Source organism: Dipodomys merriami, unplaced genomic scaffold (genome assembly GCF_024711535.1).
Source record: "Dipodomys merriami isolate MVZ:Mamm:240054 unplaced genomic scaffold, mDipMer1.0.p SCAF_13, whole genome shotgun sequence".
Taxonomy (NCBI): Eukaryota; Metazoa; Chordata; class Mammalia; order Rodentia; family Heteromyidae; genus Dipodomys; species Dipodomys merriami.
The window spans coordinates 22,087,954-22,105,318 of NW_027202604.1; positions in this window are offsets into that span (position 1 = coordinate 22,087,954).

Consider the following 17,365-nt stretch of genomic DNA (forward strand, 5'->3'; position numbering starts at 1 on the left):
AGAAAATCACCTCTTCCGTCCAGGTCTTCAGAGCTGTTAGCGCCATCTCACAGGATTCACTGTGCTCCAATGACTCTGTGTGTGTGTGTGTGTGTGTGGTACTGGGGCTTGAACTAAGGGTGTGGGCACTACCCAGACTCAACTCCACTTCTGGCTTTTTTTTTTCTTTTTTTCTTTTGTAGTTAATTGGAGACAAGATTCTCATGGACTTTCCTGCCTGGGCTGGCTTCAAACTGCCATCCTCAGATCTCAGCCTCCTGAGTAGGTAGGCTTCCAGGTATGAGCCACTGGCACCCACCACAATGGCCCTCTTTAAGCCTGAGGTGTGGACTCCCAGTGGTCTTGCGGCAGGGGAGGGGGGTGGAGTGGGGGGGGACTGTGTGTTTTCATGATGGCTCCCCATGGAGAGGAAGGCCTGTGGTACACCAACTATGGAGATTAAAGTCTTTATTTTCTACTATCCCTGTTTATTTTGAAAAGTGCCGGTTTTTTTCTCATTCGAGATGAGCCTTACAAGCCCTTTGCCTTTAGCAGCTGGTTTATGTAAGGATGCTCCACAGAGTGGCCTCCCCCTCCCCCTCTCCCTCTTCCTTGTCCTCCCCCCCCTTATCCTCTGCCTTTGTGGGAGATAATTGGGCTGGGATGCAGAGCGCCTGGCAGCCGGCTCTGCCCCAGGCCCCGGGGCTGTGGGCCATGATGCCCACTGCAGAAAGAGAGTCCTCAGAGTGCGTAATTAACTCTGTCTGCTCCTCGAGGCTCACTTTTAATCACATGCGCCTCCAGCTTCTGCAGTGAATTCAAAGCCTCCTTGTGAGACCCCACCCCCACCCCATGCAGCAGGTGCACGTGCCTGGCCCCAGGCAGGGATGGATGGCATGGGGCAGGACCCGGCTGGCTGTGGCAAGTGCACCTGCCGGGCCTGTGTGCAGCCCGGCGCCGTGCACAGTGGCAATCGTGGTGATCTGTCTCTCTCCAGAGCAGCACCGGGGGAAAGAGGGCTCAGCAAACACTCCTCCTGCAGCAGATTTTCAACCCCAAGGAAAGGTATGTGTGGTGGCAATTTATTTCCTTCCTTCCTTCCTGCCTGCCTGCTTTCCTTCCTTCCTTGCTTCCTTGCTTCGTTGCTTCCTTCCTTCCTTCCTTCCTTCCTTCCTTCTTTCCTTCTTTCCTTCCTTCCTTCCCTCCTTCCCTCCTTCCTTCCTTTGTTTTGTCTTGGTTTTTATGGGACTGGCATATGAACTCAGGGCCTCCTGCTTGCTAGGGCCACATCCCTTTCCCTCTCTGTTTTTATGCTTCATTTTTCTTGATCTTGCCACCCCTGAACTGCACGCCTCCTATTTATACCACCCACATCGCTGGGGTTACAGGTGCACCCCCACCATGTCCAGGGTATCAGTTGAGATGTGATCCTGCTAGCTTTTTGCTCGGGCTAACCTTAAACCAGGATCCTCTTGATCTCTGCCTCCCTAGAAGCTAAGCTTTCTTTCACTTGCCCACATGGCCAGCAGGACAGCTGGGGTGCAGCCACGCTGTGAACAGAGACCTCTGGTTGAAAGACAGAGCAACAGTCATTACAGTCATGGAGCCTGTGTCCTGGTGGAGGTGACAAGTAATACCGCCTTAGGGCCTCAACTCAGAGCACAGCCAGCTCAGTTGAGCACACCCACAGAACAGACATGGAAGCCACTGGCCTTGCTATTTGCCTCTAGTTCCCTCTCTGACCAGTCAGAGACAGGGCTAGAAAGAGTGGCTCATGGTCAAGTCTTTTTTCTTTAATTTGGGACAACTGAGCACAGCTTACCTAACGCATTTACCCTTTGGCCCTGGCACAACTAATCGGAAGATCTAGGTCCAGTAAGAAAAATCAGTATTATCCAAAATTGTGAAATATTGGAACTAAGAGAAATGCCCACCCAGAAGAAACTGGTTTAATGGAGTGGAGTAACGTAGTAAGCAATGGAATGTTACACAGCTGGGAAGAAGGAACAAAGACAATAGCGGATTCAGTTAGATTTCTAGCAGTGGATTTCCAGATCAGGTCGTTTAACAAGAGAAAAGAGAGACTAAGGCCAGAGGCCCTTGGAAGGTATGAACTCAAAGATGATCCTCGGGACACAAAACACCAAATAATAATAATAATAACTAGGATAAACATATCATTTTTGTAATCTAATGAGTCTAAGTCCCAGCCAAGCACTGTGGTTACCTAAATGCCAGTCAATATGCAGGGTGCACAGTGCAATTTCTTCTGGAAATGAACCTTGGGAATGAACCAGAGCCTTGCTGGTCTTCTTACACAGAGCATTCAGTGATGTCATGCTTTGTTTAAAAAATAAAGTTTTTCTCGCAATGTGCATGGGGTGGGGCCAGTGGGAGCATGAGGGGAAGACTTCAGCTGGCATCTGTGGGTTCAAAGCTGGCCTTCAATGATTTTTGCTTTTCCTTGAAAAAGCCTGGAGGAGGGTGCAGTGTCTGTGTGTGACCAGCAGAGAGCAGCAGTGACCATCTGGTCTTCAGAGTACAGCCAGGTCTTGGCCCCCCAGGTGAGTTTAGCCACAGGACTCAAGCCAGCTGGGGCAAAGGGGCAACACCAGTCACTCTAAGCAGAGCCAGATGGGGTCCGTAAAACAATCTGACCAATTATAGGGGGAAACCCCACCCAAGTAAAAATTAAGTTCTCTTAGCCCCACCCCCATTCTAGTTAAGGACAAAAGTCTTTCGAATGTTGGTATTTATCCTTGAAAAGTCCAGTGCTTTAACCACTGGACCACACCCGCTGCTCTGTCTTGTTAATTATTGAGATACGCCTCACTTCCTGTCTAGGCAGAAGTCTAGGTCCCGTCCCCTTATGCCAGGCTTCCCATTTCTCAGAAAACCAGTGTGCACCACAGCATCTAGATCCTCACAGGTTGGTCTCGAACTGGATCCCTACAATCTCCTAAATAGCTAGGAGGACAGGTGTGAATCACCAGTGCCTGGCCTGGCTAGACTAGAATTTGAATTCAGTAAGTCTGGATCCAGACTCCATGTTTCCAGCCTGCTATCTTCCTTCCTCATAGAACATGAAATCCTCGCAGAGCCCTCCACAAACAGTGAACTGCCACCTGGACACACACACACACACACACACACACACACACACACACACACACACACACACACACACACACACACACACACACACACACACACACACACACACACACACACACACACACACACACACACACACACACACACAGGATTATTCTATTCTATCTATGCTTTCCCTTCCTAGGAAATGCCACCTATCTCAGAAATCTTTGCCCTAAAACCAGAGTCCTTTTGTTGACATTTGTACCTAAAAGTCCATCACACTCTATTCTGCCTTCTCTCCCCCGCCCCCCCCCCCCCCCCGGTGGTATTGGGATTTGAATATGCCTTAAACTTGTTAGGTAGGCACTACCTAACCGCCACAACCCCAGCCATCTTTGCTCTAGTTATTTTTTTGAACACAATGATCTTTGGGGACTGGATGACAGGGGCTTCTTTTAGCTATCTGAGATGGGGTGTGTCTGGAGAACTTGTGACTGGGCTGGAATTGAACCATAATTCCCCCCCCCCCCAATCTCAGCCTTCCAAATAGCTGAGCTTACAGGCATGAGCCACTGTGCCCAGCTCTATTTTCTTTTTCTTTTTGGTACTCTGTAGATAACTTAAACTGTTTCTGTGACTTTTTATAGCAACCTATTTAAAATGTGCAGTTTAGCAATTAATCACCCAATTTACCAGACTGCAAACATCTGCCACCCTCCCTCCCGTTCTCCCTCAGGTGATTTTGCCAGGTCCGGTTAGCTGGCTTCTTCCTGTCAGCTCCCACTTTATTTAGTAGCAGCAGAAGTGCTCCTGGCCCCTAGCCTGGATTCTTTGGCCCCTCCACAGATCTCAATCCATCTACCACGGCATGGCAGACCAAGCTTGGGGTAGCGTGGAGGCTCTGCTATCTCTAGAGCTAGCACCATGCAGCGTGGCTTTCCGGCAACCTCCTAACTCCCTGGTTCAGTCTATAGCAAAGGCCTAAAGACAGAAGATGGCATGGAGGCGGGGCTGGGGCGGGGGACAGTGGGACATGGCTCTTCTGCGGCCTCTCTCCAGATTCATGGAGACCCACCGCAGGCATGGGTCATTCCCTCCAAGGCATCAGGAAAGAGTTGGGATGCTGGGTGGGCCTTCCTGTTCTGCATGGGGCCTTTCCATGGGTGCTTTTGAAGGGGGCGTGGCCTTCCGCAGGTACCCCTGGAGGGGGCTGGGTGGGAACTACCAGTAATATCCAAATGATAACAATATAGCATCTTGGGACTCCATGGTGGTCACTAGATATAGAGTTCCAGGGAGGGGGAGAAACTTTGGAGCCTCCATTGTGTGAGCTCTTGGACTGTCTCCTCTCTGTCCTCTGAACTCCTGCAATCCCCCACAGGACCCACAGAAGGGAAAGGAGGGTGGTGTCAGGGGACAGTTCAGGGAGGTAGAAGCTGTGTTTGGGGTTCACAGTGTGTCTTGAGGCAGCTGGGGCTGGTGTGAGCCAGCGCCACCTCCTGGACAGCCGAGACAATGCAGATAGATGTCACCGCGCTGGAGGCCAGGATGGAGGAGGCAGTCTTGGGGAGGGTTGCGGGAGGCTTCCCTGGGCTCCCAGGGGACCCTCTTCTTCCTGACTTCACATGTTCTCCTGCGCATAGGGTTTCTTTTTCTCTGCACCCCAGTCATATAGGATAAAGATCCACCCCAGGACCTCATGCTACCTTAATCCCCTCCTTTAAGAGGCCCTACCAGAGTGACACACCGGACGAGAGCGGGGTAAGGGTGACATTGCCCAAAAAGAAATGTATTCACCACCTGACTTACGTAATTGTAACCCTTCTGTACATCACCTTTGTAATAACATTTTAAACAAGCGTAAATAAACGGATGCCTACAATGTTAAAAAATAGGAAGGCCCTACCCCACAGGGGCTAAGGCCCGTTATTAACCAGGGACAGGGGCAACAATGCAGCCTAACACCCTAGGAAGAAGGCTTGTGGTCACCCCTGGATTCCTATGCACTGTGAGTCAAGCCTGAGAACTGCCAGGACCCTGAATGCCGTTCACACAGGAAGGTTGTGAGCTCAGGGAGAGCAGTGGGGGTTGACGCAGGATGCTGCCACTAGCCAAGGACACTCCGGAGGGGCCTCAAGACTCCCAGCAGCAATCTCAGCTGGGTCCCAAGCCCCACTGCATTATTTAACTTCTCATCCCAGCCGCCTTGCGCCCAGGGTTCTGTATCAGGGAAGAAGGCTCCGAACCCTCCTCCTTCCACACACTCTTGCGGCACGTCCATCTCTAGCATCCTCCCCCTCTCGGGCTTACTAGAAGCAGCAGATTAGAAAGTGATGGACAAGGTCCTTGGAAGCAGGCTCAGCAGCAAGAAGTGATGCTGACAGCTTGGCAGCTGGGGGAAGGAGAAAGGAAATTGAAAAGCACACAGGCCCTGCCACCTCCCGTCTCCCTGCCCAGCACAATGATTGATGTTGGGGAGGGCAGCCTGTGGACCTATCCACCCTGCCTTGAATGGCATCCATCTTTCCAGCAGTCCAGCCTAGAACACCAGCCACCCCCTTCCCCCCAACTCCTGTCTCCTTCCTCCTGCATGTCTCCTGTATGGAGATGGTCGCCAAATCCCATCCATTTGCTCTGTTTCCTATCAGGGGCATCTGGGAATGGATGTCCTTCCTGAGTCCTAATATCCAGTTCCCAGCACTGGAAGGGACAGCTTCGCGGCTGGCTGGAGGAATACACAGGACTTCCTTCTGGTCTTCCCATTGAGGACACATGTACATCATCCACCACACATCCAATAGTACAGATTCAGAGTTCTCTTCAACTCAAAAACAAAACACACACACACACACACACACACACACACACACACACACACACACACACACACAAACGATTATTAGGCATAAGCCCTAAAAGTATCAAACAAATATGAAAAGGAGCTGGGCACTGGTGGCTCACACCTGTAATCCTAGCTACTCGGGAGGCTGAGATCTGGAGGATGGTAGATGGAAGCCGGATCAGGTAGAAAAATCCAGAAGAGTCTATCTCCAATTAATCAGCAACACTGGAGGGGTGGCTCAAGTGGTAAAGAGCCAGCAAAGAATGAGCAAGCAAGCAAGCAGGACTGTGAGGCCCTGAGTTCAAATCCCCATACAGGCAAAAAAAAGTGTGTATTTTAAGTCATTTTAGAAGGTCAGACTATATAGTAGCCTATAGATTGGGTGAATAAGATGCTATATGTGATTATGTATAGCATATGTATAAAATGATGTATATTACATATATATATGATTCTACATATCATATATATGTATATATATTTGATTATATATGGGAGGGAATTGGGAAAAGTGAAGTAAGGACTCACTCCCTTCTTCCAGCTATGTAGACAATTGGGGGAGGTGAATGCTAATGGGGCACAGGTAGCTGGAATAGTCTTCGATCCTTTACTCTTAATAGACCAGGGGATGTGTGTCCCTTTCATTTCCAAGCCTCACTTTAGTCTTGCATTCCTCTGCCATCATGTGTGATTGCATGTTCATTTTATTCTGGAAGAGGTTGTGCTGTTTTCAGACAGGTAAACTCTGTTCTCAGAGGTGCGCTGCCTGGTTTGCTAGACAGAACTCCCCTGAGCTCTTCTGCCACTGGGACCCTTGAACGAGGGGTGGGGTGTGATGTCTTCACTCATTTCTGCTTGTTTTTCTCTGCTCACCTGAGGCTAAACTCCAGGAGAGGCCACAAATGGCTTGAGAACTTACCATCCATAGGAGAGACCTTATTTTTTCTCTCTCCACACTAACTGAATGCAAATAAGCTGCAGCTTTTAATTGACAAATGCCTAATGGCCAGCGCTCCCCGATCATTAGGTTGATAAAGTGTTTTCCAATTACAAACCTTAAATGGCGCGTTTTGCCTGCTCAGATGCAATTTGCCATTTAGCTAGAAAACCTTTTAGTGAGGATATTAGTCGATTCCATTTAGGTAGGCATTGTGCTGGCTGCTTTTAGGGAGCACCCTTTATTAACAACTGCCAAAACATTTCTATCAACACCCACCAGCGCCGCCTGGATTGCCTGCATGCAGGTAGCGGCTCATGCATGCAGACTCGCACTCAGTCTCCACCATGGCTGCCCAGCCAGGTCCTATAGATAAAAGAGCTCAGCATTTGAATCCTGATAATCTGCGCCTACCCCCCTCCCCCGCCCTGCACCAAGCAGCGCCTCCAATGGTCATGTTGCTTTGTCCTGACTGAGACACTCAGCTCTTACACAGTGACACTTCCCCACAGCTCTGAGATTGTGTCATGGAAAGTCACAGAGCCGAGGGAGACCATCACGGCCCTGCCGAAGCCCTGAGAAGGATGGGCACGGCTCCACCCACAACTACTGTGGGCAGGAAAAGAATTTCTTCTTTCTGTCTCTTAAAACTCCAGTACTGAGCTGCTGCTGGTGGCTCACGCCTGTAATCCTAGCTACTCAGGAGACTGAGATCTGAGGATCAAGGTTCAGAGCCAGCCCAAGCAGGAAAGTCCTTGATTCTCTTATTTCCAATTAACTACCAAAGATCTGGAAGTGGATCTGTGGCTCTTGTGGTGGAGTGCCAGCCTTGAGTGAAAAAGCTAAGAGACAGGGCCCAGGGTCTGAAGTCAGGGCCCAGGGTCTGAATTGAAGCCCCAGTATCAGCACAAAAACAAAACAACAAATACCCTTCAATTTTGAACCTATGGTGTGTTTTCATTCTCAGTAAAAGAATGAGGATATTTGTGTGTCTTTTTTTCTTTTGGGAGGGGCACTGAAAGGTTCTTGGCTTTTTTTTTTTTAATCAAGATGATTACACAGGGGCTACAGTTACATAAGTAAGGTAACAAGTACATTTCTTGTCAAACTTGCTATCCCTCCTCTCATTTTTCTCCTGCTTTCCCTCCCCTCCCACCCCAAGTTGGACAGCTCATTTCCAACATACTATCTTGTGGATATCACTGCTGCTTTGGTTCCCTCTTGTCCTTTGTCTCACCATTCTGTTGTTCCCCTTCCCTTCCCTAATTCAAAGTGTCTTTTACTTTTATATGCAGTAGGAACTAAAATGGATACAAACAAAATACATTCACTCTGAATTGTCGGGATTTAAAAAAAATTATATGTGATTTTTTTTAACCTAAACTGGTCAGTTAAAGGTATCTTCAGAAGGGCTGGGAAGGTGGCTCAGTGGTAGAGTACTTGCCTTGCATGCATGAAGCCCTGGGTTCGATTCCTCAGCACCAAATAAGCAGAAAAAGCAAGATGCGGCGCTGTGGCCCAAATGGTAGAGTGCTAGCCTTGAGCTGAAGAGCTGAGGGACAGCACCCAGGCCTAGAGTTCAGGCCCCACGACTGGCCAAAAAAAAAAAAGATATCTTCAGAGCTGGGTGCTAGTGGCTCATGCCTGTAATCTTACCTACTCAGAAGGCTGAGATCTGAGGATGCTGGTTCGAAGCCAGCCTGGGCAGGAAAGTCTATGAGACTCTTACTTCCAATTAATCAGAGAAAAATGCAGAAGTGGCACGGTGGCTCAAGTGGTAGAATGCTACCCTTGAGCAAAAGGAGCTCAGGGATAGCACCCAGGCCTAGAATTCAAGCCCCACGATTGGCAAAACTTATAGAACTATCCTCCTTGTATGACCTCATACACAGTTTCTTTTTATTAGTGCCCTTCACTCTTTTCTGTTGAAGTGACTCCTCTGGTCCTTTTGTGAAGAAGTAGAACTCATGGATAGCAGAAAAAATATTCCTGCCACTTCTTCAGGCAATGTGGGGACACAGAAAGTGGAATCTTAATTTGTATTAAAGAAACATCCTCCAAACAGTTATTTTTTCCACATTATGTTTCTATTTTAACAAGAGAAAGGAATTCAAAATGGACTATGATTTTATCTTTTGGAGAATGATGAGTATCATAAAATAATACACATGTATTCTCTTATACACAGAATGTGATTCATGAGTTCTGCAAACTTCCTAAGTCAAATCTAAAGATCAAAAAGTCAAGATTTGCTAGCAAATTGAAGTAGCTCCAACAGTTAAATACTAAATTAACTCCAAATGAAATTATTCCTCTAAAAGCTGAGGCCAATTGACATACAGTGGGCTGAGATTAACCCCCCAAACACACAAGTCCCAATGTCTAATTACCGTACTTACTCCCAGTTTCTAATTACCGTACTTACGCTAAGAGTGCACTCATGAATGGCACTGGCTTAACCTCAGAAGAGCAATCAGCTTAGAGATGGGAAGAAGATTGGATTTGTGAATAGGAGTGGGGGAGGGGAGGAGGGCACAGTAGCCTCTGAGAAATGGTCCACGGAGAATTCTTTGCAAGGCTCTTTTCTTTCCTATTTTTGGCTATGCTGTTCTTAAAGGTGGTTGGGACTCCTAAGCAGGAAAGTATACATCAGCTTCTGCTCAAACAACAAGAGTAGATCAGCTTCCCCGACTCTGTGCATGTGCAGTCAAAACAGCCACCACGCACTCAGGGTCAGAACTCAACAGGGACAGGTCATCTTGCTCATCTTTTTAACTTCTCATTTTTTAAAAATTATTTTGCCAGTCCTAGGGCTTGAACTCAGGGCCTGGGCACTATCCCTGAGCCTCTTTGTGCTCAGGGCTAGCACTCTACCACTTGAGCCACAACACCACTTCTGGGTTTTTCTGGGTAGTCTATTGGAGATAAGAGTCTCACAGACTTTCCTGCCTGGGCTGGCTTTGAACCATGATCCTCAGATCTCAGCCTCCTGAGTAGCTAGGATGACAGGCATGAGTCACCAGTGCTTGGCTTTTTTTTTTTCTTTTTAAACATGTCTGGGAACCGGAGGACAGGCCGAATGCCCTGCGCAGGCTCCCTCTGACCAAGGCGGGCATGAAATCAGATCTTGCTGGCAGCAGGCCTGCTTCTGATGAGACCTGGAAGCTGGCATGTTACAGAAATCTTACATCCCAGATAACATCCTCATCACTGGATTCTAGGAAAGGTAAAAGTAAGGAAGAGCATTTTCCTTTGTTCTTAACCCCAAAGCAGCAAAAATAGCTCAGAGGCCATGGATCTCTGTAAACTGCACCCACACTCAATCCTATTACACACACACACACACACACACACACACACACACACACACACACACACACACACACACACACACACACACAGAGAGACTCTAGAACAGCCACTCCCTGAGCTACAGACCTCAAGAGTCATGAGCTTAACCAAACTGCAGAACAATCTTAGCTCTGGGCCCCTGTCTTCTTTCTCTTCCTGGATCTGGGTCCTGTGGTTTGCTTAGTCTTTCTAGCAGAGTCTTCCCACCTTCCCTCTTGCCTCTCAGATATGTCCATTCATATCCACTCCCTGTCCTTGTTGTTCTTACTATACTGCTCAGGGCCTGGAATTCATCAGCAGAGGAGAAGCAGGGGTGCAGGAGGTGGGGTCTGGCTGGCCATATGCTAAATGCGCAATCCCTTGCTGAATACCTGGCTCTTTGGACTAAGCATGCCTTAGGCTTTGAGAGCGGAGCGGTGGGGACAGATGGGGACGACACAGTGGGCCGTGTGTGCCAAGCTCGGCCCTCCAGGCTGCAGGGCCTAGAACGGCAGGGCCGTCTCAGCCTTGGCACACACAGACAGGACATTTCCCAAGCTGCAGAACTGCAAGAAGCCTCAGACACTTCTAGCTGTCGTCTGAACAGCCGGCACTCCTCCAAGGGGCCCAGCACACTAGACATTTTCTTCTGAAAATTCCCGTTGTTGTAGATGAATGTCAGTGGTACATGCCTGCAATCCTAGCTACTCAGGAGGCTGAGATCGGAGGCTTGCACTCTGAAGCCAGTCTGGGCAGGAATGTCCATGAACCTGTTATCTTCAATTAACCATGAAAAATCTATAAGTAGAGCTATGGCCCAAGTGGTAGATCACTAGTTGTAAGCCATAAAGCTCAAGGACAGTACCCAGGCCTTTAGTTCAAGTCCCAGTACTGGTATGCACACACACACACACACACACACACACACACACACACACACACACACACACACACACACACACACACACACACACACACACACAATATTTTCCCAAAATGTACCTCACAAAAACATCGGCTTCAGGCATTTTATGCCCCACATACCATTTTGTGGTGTGAGGGAAATATTATAGGAATGACTTCAATCTGAAGTGTGGCTAGGTCAATAATATTGATTGCCGAAGCTTGGATGTGAGCTGTCTGAATGCAATGCTTCGAACTAGAGCCCTTGCGCTCTACCCTTGTCATGTCTGTGGCTAATGCCCTTCCTCTGCTAGCCTCTTCCCTTCTCGGAGATAATAAATGTCAGAGAATCACATAATAAATGTCAGAGAAAATGCAAACCAACCGCTTCTGCTTCAGCAAATGAGGCAGGGTGCAGCTGTCTTTCGGTCTGCCACCTATACTTGCATAATTCTGTCACGGGGCCTCAAGCAGGCCTGAGACATCCTTGTGAGTCTCGTTTCCACGCATGTCTGCCTCTGCTCTGGGCTGCCCCTTTGCTATGACTTGCAGCCTCACTTTCCAAGCAAAAGAAATGCATGAGCACCGGTGGCTCATGCCTGTAATCCTAGCTACTCAGGAAGCTGAGACCTGAGGATCACTGTTGGAAGCCAACCTGGGGCAGGAAAATCCATGAGAATCTTATCTTCAATTACTCACAGAAAAAGTTGGCAAGTGGCGTGGTGGCTCAAGTGGTACAGCGCTAATCTTGAGCAAAAGGAGCTCAGAGTTTGAGAAAAAAACAACAGCAAAACAAAAACAGCAAACCCAAAGCTTTTCCTACCTTAAAAAAAAAAGCATACAATCAATTAGTAAAATGAAGACTGTAAAGTTTCCACTCATTCAAAATGAATGACTATATAGGACAGACCTCTTTTATCTGGGAATCTGTGGGGGCAGGCGGAGGGGAGGGAGGAAGGGTAGGGGAGTACCCCATGAAGAGCAGGACGCAGGACCAGCCTATAAAAGAGGGATGTGGTCCACACACCTTCCAGGGAGCCCCACTGTCAGCTGTGGGGAGCCGGGGCTCCAGTCATCATGCAGTGGTGGGGCCGCCTGGGAGTGGAGTTTCTCCTTAGAAAAGGGAGGAAGGAGGGTGTTGGGCTGTGGTTGGGTCTGTAGTAGCTGAAAGATAATGGTCCCTCACTTCACTGGGGAGCTCACTCAGGCCGGAGCGTAGTCTTCCTCAGGTCCCAAAGCTGAGGTTCTCCTGACAGTATCCATAAACATCCCAACTCGAAACACAGAACCTTGCCAGCCAGAAACCACCAAGGATGGCTCTTGTGTAGGAACTGGCCATCGCATGGGTCACCTGGACAGCCTTAGTTTCCCATTGACCAAGCCTCTGTGTGTGCCACCCAGAGCACCAGCACTGCCATGGGGAAGAAATGTGTGCAGACTTCCTTCAGGGATAAGAAACACAGAATCTGAGACAGGGCAGGGGGAAAACAGTGGGAGAGGAGTATGAGGGAAGCCGGGGGGGGGGGGGGGACAGGACGGGGAGAGATCCACTAAAAAGGACCAAAGAAGAGATGACCCAAGGAAAAGCCAGGCCCAGCCAGGGGCCTGCATCAAGGAACACCAATCACTGGCAAGAATGGGAGCACAGGAGACAGCAGCCGCAGAGAGACGTTGCCTTGGGATACTGTCATGATCCCTCCTGCTAGTCTGCTATTGATGAGTTTGGAGTTTGAACTCGTGGTCCAAACTCACGGCCAAAGTTTCTTACATTCCTATTTTCCTGTGTATCTTCAGGCACCTGGAAATCACACCGTAAGCACCCAGACCACACCCCCCCACCCCCAGCAGCCCCTTCCTGTCCAAGAAGGGACAGTGTTACCGCACAACTTCCCACAGTGGAGTAACCAGAGCTCTTGCTTGTGCGGGCTTCTCGGGCCTTCTGCCTCTCACCCACCCGGCAGTGGATAGTGTGTTCTCTCCGCTTGAGGACTGAACATCAGAAACTCTTCTTCCTAACGCAGTGGTCTCCAGTCTGCCAGCCTAAAATACTGGAGTGATTTTTGCAAATAGCTCCAGAGCACCCTTTGGGAGTCCATGCCGACATCGTGTTTGCGTCATAATGGTCTCTAAGATCGCCTATGTGATTTTTCTTTTTGAATTGACTTTTAGAAATTATTATATTTAATTAGCTGCACAAGGGAAGGGGGGGTCTCAATTTTACAAGTCTGACATTGAGTGCAGAGCATCTTGATCAATGCCATCGATTCCATCATTCTCCCCGCCATCTTCCCCAGCCCCACCCACCCCTTCCATTTACCTAGTTCCATTTTCACACAAGTACATTGGACGTTACGGCCTGTGTGATCTTGATTCCACAGAGCAGCTAATGATGCTAACGGCGAATGTGGTTTGACTGCTGGCAAATAATGAGCAGTTCCCGTGACAGCTCACTATGCCTTCACCCCGGCTCTCTCTGAGGCAGACTTGCCCTGGCTCCCATTTTAAGACCAAGGAGAGATACAGCCGGGTAGGTAAGCAGCTCCAGCTGTGCACAACAGAGCTCAGAGGCAGTGTGCGGCCGAGGCCTGAGGTCTGCCCCTGCCTTTGACTTCCCCTGACTTCACACCCACTCCCTGTAACTTTGCTTCTTTCTCATTATGATCAGCTCATAGCCACAGCCATCAGCAGGCATTCACAGAGAGCCAAATGCACACATGGCACCAGGGGAAGCTGACAATGAGAAAACGAGCCCTGCTCTCAGGGAAGAGCATGCAAATATTACAGACCAAAGTAGTTGCTTCCAGGATGAACCCACTGTGTGGGTGACAGGTGTTTGCAGTTAGTAGCGTTAGTAAGGGACAGCAGGTAGAAGCACATGCAGAGGGAAGAGGGAAGGCAAGCAGGAAGGCTGCACAAAGCAGGCTTAGTTTTGCTGTAATGACCCTTGGTTGACTAGTGAGGGGGAGGTTGATGGCAGGTGAAAGATAGGCTGAGGCTCTGTCCTGACAGGATGCTAAAGGACCTGGTGCACAGACTGAGCACCATGCAAGACTTGCAAGTAGTAGGATAGAGGTGAGTAAATCAAAGAGCAGGGATCAGTACGGAGGGGCGCAAGGCCAGAAGACAGGATGGTGAATTTTAGTGAGTTTGAAAGGGATGGGTTTGGTGTGACATCTCTAACAAAGGGGTCTTAAGACCGATATCCCAGAATCAATAACTGGTTGAGTTACTCAACTTCCTGTCACCATAACACAATGCTTGAGTGAATTCATCGGATAACAAAAAACAGGTTAATTTTACAGTCACTGTTTTAGAAGTTCCAGTGCATAACTGAGTGGGCCCCACTGCCTTGGGCCTGTGGAGACACAGTAATCCATGATGGTAGTAGAGCCACTTAACATCCTGGCCAGGAAGCAAATGAGAGAAGAGGAAGAGGAGGACGCCAGGATCCATTGTCTCATGTTCCCCCCCCCTCACACCTAAGGAATTCCCACAGCCCCCTCCCCTCCACAAAATTCTTGATAGCATCACATTGGGACCTCCAGGGGATACTTGTCCAAACCAAGCACTGGTATTACCAGAGTACTTGTGAAAAGCACTGTTAATATTCTTCCCTTCAACTCCCCATTTCAAGTCTCAGCAGTGGCATTTTTTCATAACTGGATCACCAATTCTAACACACCTGGTAGTGTTGATGCTCATCAAGAAGGGTTGTGTAGCTAGACATGGTGACTCATTCCTATAATCCTACCTACTTGGTGTGCAGGGAATGGGAGGATCGGAGTTAGAGGCCACCCTGCGCAGAAAAGCTCAGGAATCTCCTTCTTGAAGAAGAAGGTAAATGAGGTGATGCATGTTTCTCAGTATAATCCATGTAGGTTGAAATTGGGAGGATCACAGTTCCAGGCCAGCACAGGGAAGAAAAGTCCATGACACTCTATCCCAGTAGAGGGATGCTGGGTGTGGTGGTGTCTGCCTACCACTATGACAGGAAGTCTGAAAAAGGCAGATCACAGTCCAGATATAGGCCTGAGCAAGAAGTGAGATCCTATCTCAAAACAGACAAAACCCTAGTGCAAAGCTTATCTGGAAACATGCTTCAGTGGTAGAGAGTTAGATAACTAAAATGGTATTAAGAACACAGCATTTATGCACTAAGAAGGAGGATTCCAGATCAGCTGAATGTCTTGATAGTAATTTTTTTATAACATTTCAGTCATTATATATTGCAATGGTTACACATATATATGATATACTTGTTTTGTAAAGAAATAATCCTAATGATTGCATGTTCCTGGATACTCTTACTTCATTCCCCAGCATAACATAGCTGTGTTTTGATGATAGTAACTTATATATTGTATACACATGCATGAAAATACTTTTGTTGTCACAATTATACAAATGGCACATGGGTTCTTTGGATATTCCATTTGCTTTCATTTTTAAGTCTTATAGATAACGTAGCTGTAAACATTTTTGGAAATATTTCTAAGTCCTTGTCTGATAATTCAGAAAATTATTAAAAACAGATTAAAAAAGGTTATTTCGCTGATTTTTTTCTCCTTTGCTCTTTTTGATTCTTTATCACTACACATCTGTTGGCTGTAATTTTCTCTTTGACCTAATTTCCTTCTTGAAAAAAGAACTATACAAATCTCTTATGAGGAAGAATTCCAAATAATTTGTGTAGGTACAGTACAATATTCTGCCTTGCGGGGGTGGGGGTGGGGGGGCATAAATTCCTTCTCATTGAACATGGCTTCCGGTGGTGATGTCCTTCCAAAGGCTACGGGTGAGAGGAGAAAGAAAAATGGGCTAGTAATGAGTAACATCCCTGGAATGCCAGCCGGGCGATGGAGGACTGCATCAACAGCCACTAGACATGCTGATGTGATGTGATGAGAACAGTTGCTCTCCTTGGTGATCCTCCTCACCAAAGCCCTCACACCAGCTCATCATGAGAAAAACACCAGACTCTCCTTCAGCACCGGGACATCCTACCAGACATAGAAGCAAAAATGGATCTCCAGGAACAGCCCAGCCAAGAGGACCTGAAGGAGTCAGGACAACTCAGCATGTGTGATGTCCTGGCTGAGATCTTGGAACGCACAAGGAACATTAGATTTAAAACTCTGTGGATCTAAATAAATGATTGATTCCAGTTAAAGTATGGATAACCAGTATCCATACTTAAATGAATTAGAACATCAGCATCCATGTAAGCTACTGATGACAATCACTCTGCTAGCTATACGAGTACCCTTTGCCATAGCCACTGTGTCTACTCAATCTGTAAGTCAAAATCGTTTGAAAAGCAAAATCTGCTAGACCTGGGCCAAAAAGCAGCCCCTACATGCTTACATTGCAGGCACCTTGTCAGGGCTGTCTGAAGACCCAGGCATAGCTGTGCAGGGAGGGCCTTTACCTGTGGCACAGATGTGGTCCCCTGGGCATGGTCCCCTGGGTGCTGAGTACGGTTAATGGTCAGAGGGCAGCTGGTGTAGAAGACAGCAAAAGAGCCCTGAACGCATTTCCATTTCCTTTCTTCGCACTTCAGCCTCTTAACTCTTCTGAGATGGTTGGTTGAGAGGAATAGGAAAGACCGATGGAGAGGGTGACATCAATCAAGATGCAGTATACTTAGAAGCCAGTTGGTTGAGTGGTAACCCATTGGTATAACTACTTAAAGACAATAAAAATATAATTTAAAGAACCCTGGACAGCTGGGTGCTGGTGGCTCACGCCTATAATCCTAGCTACTCAGGAGGCTGAGATCTGACCACAAAGTCAGGCCAGGCAGGATAATCCATGAGACTCTTATCGCCAATAAACCACCAGAAAATGGGAAGTGGCGCTGTGGCTCAAGTGGTAGAGTGTTCACCTTGAGCTGAAAAGCTCAGCGACAGCACCCAGGCCCAGAGTTCAAGCTCCATGACTGACAAAACAAACAAACAAAACAACAACAGCAAACCCTGGACAGGCTGTCCACTGCCATTCTCATCAACCTTCTCTGCTCACCCTGAACACAAACCCAGCAGGCGCATTGGCCAGCTTCCCTCTCTGGCCCTTTCTGAAACTCCTGCTCTGTTTGAATACCTGCACACACCCAGAAACACCAGCGGCAGCAATGGTGAGCAAACCCATTCGCCACCCTGTCCTGCCTCTCATGCTTTATCCACATGGACTCCACCTGCTCTCTGAAAAGATGATCCCCACCCACCCCAGTGGGGCTCAGCCCACAGAGACAGCCTTGCAAAGTCCACTCTGTCCTCTGT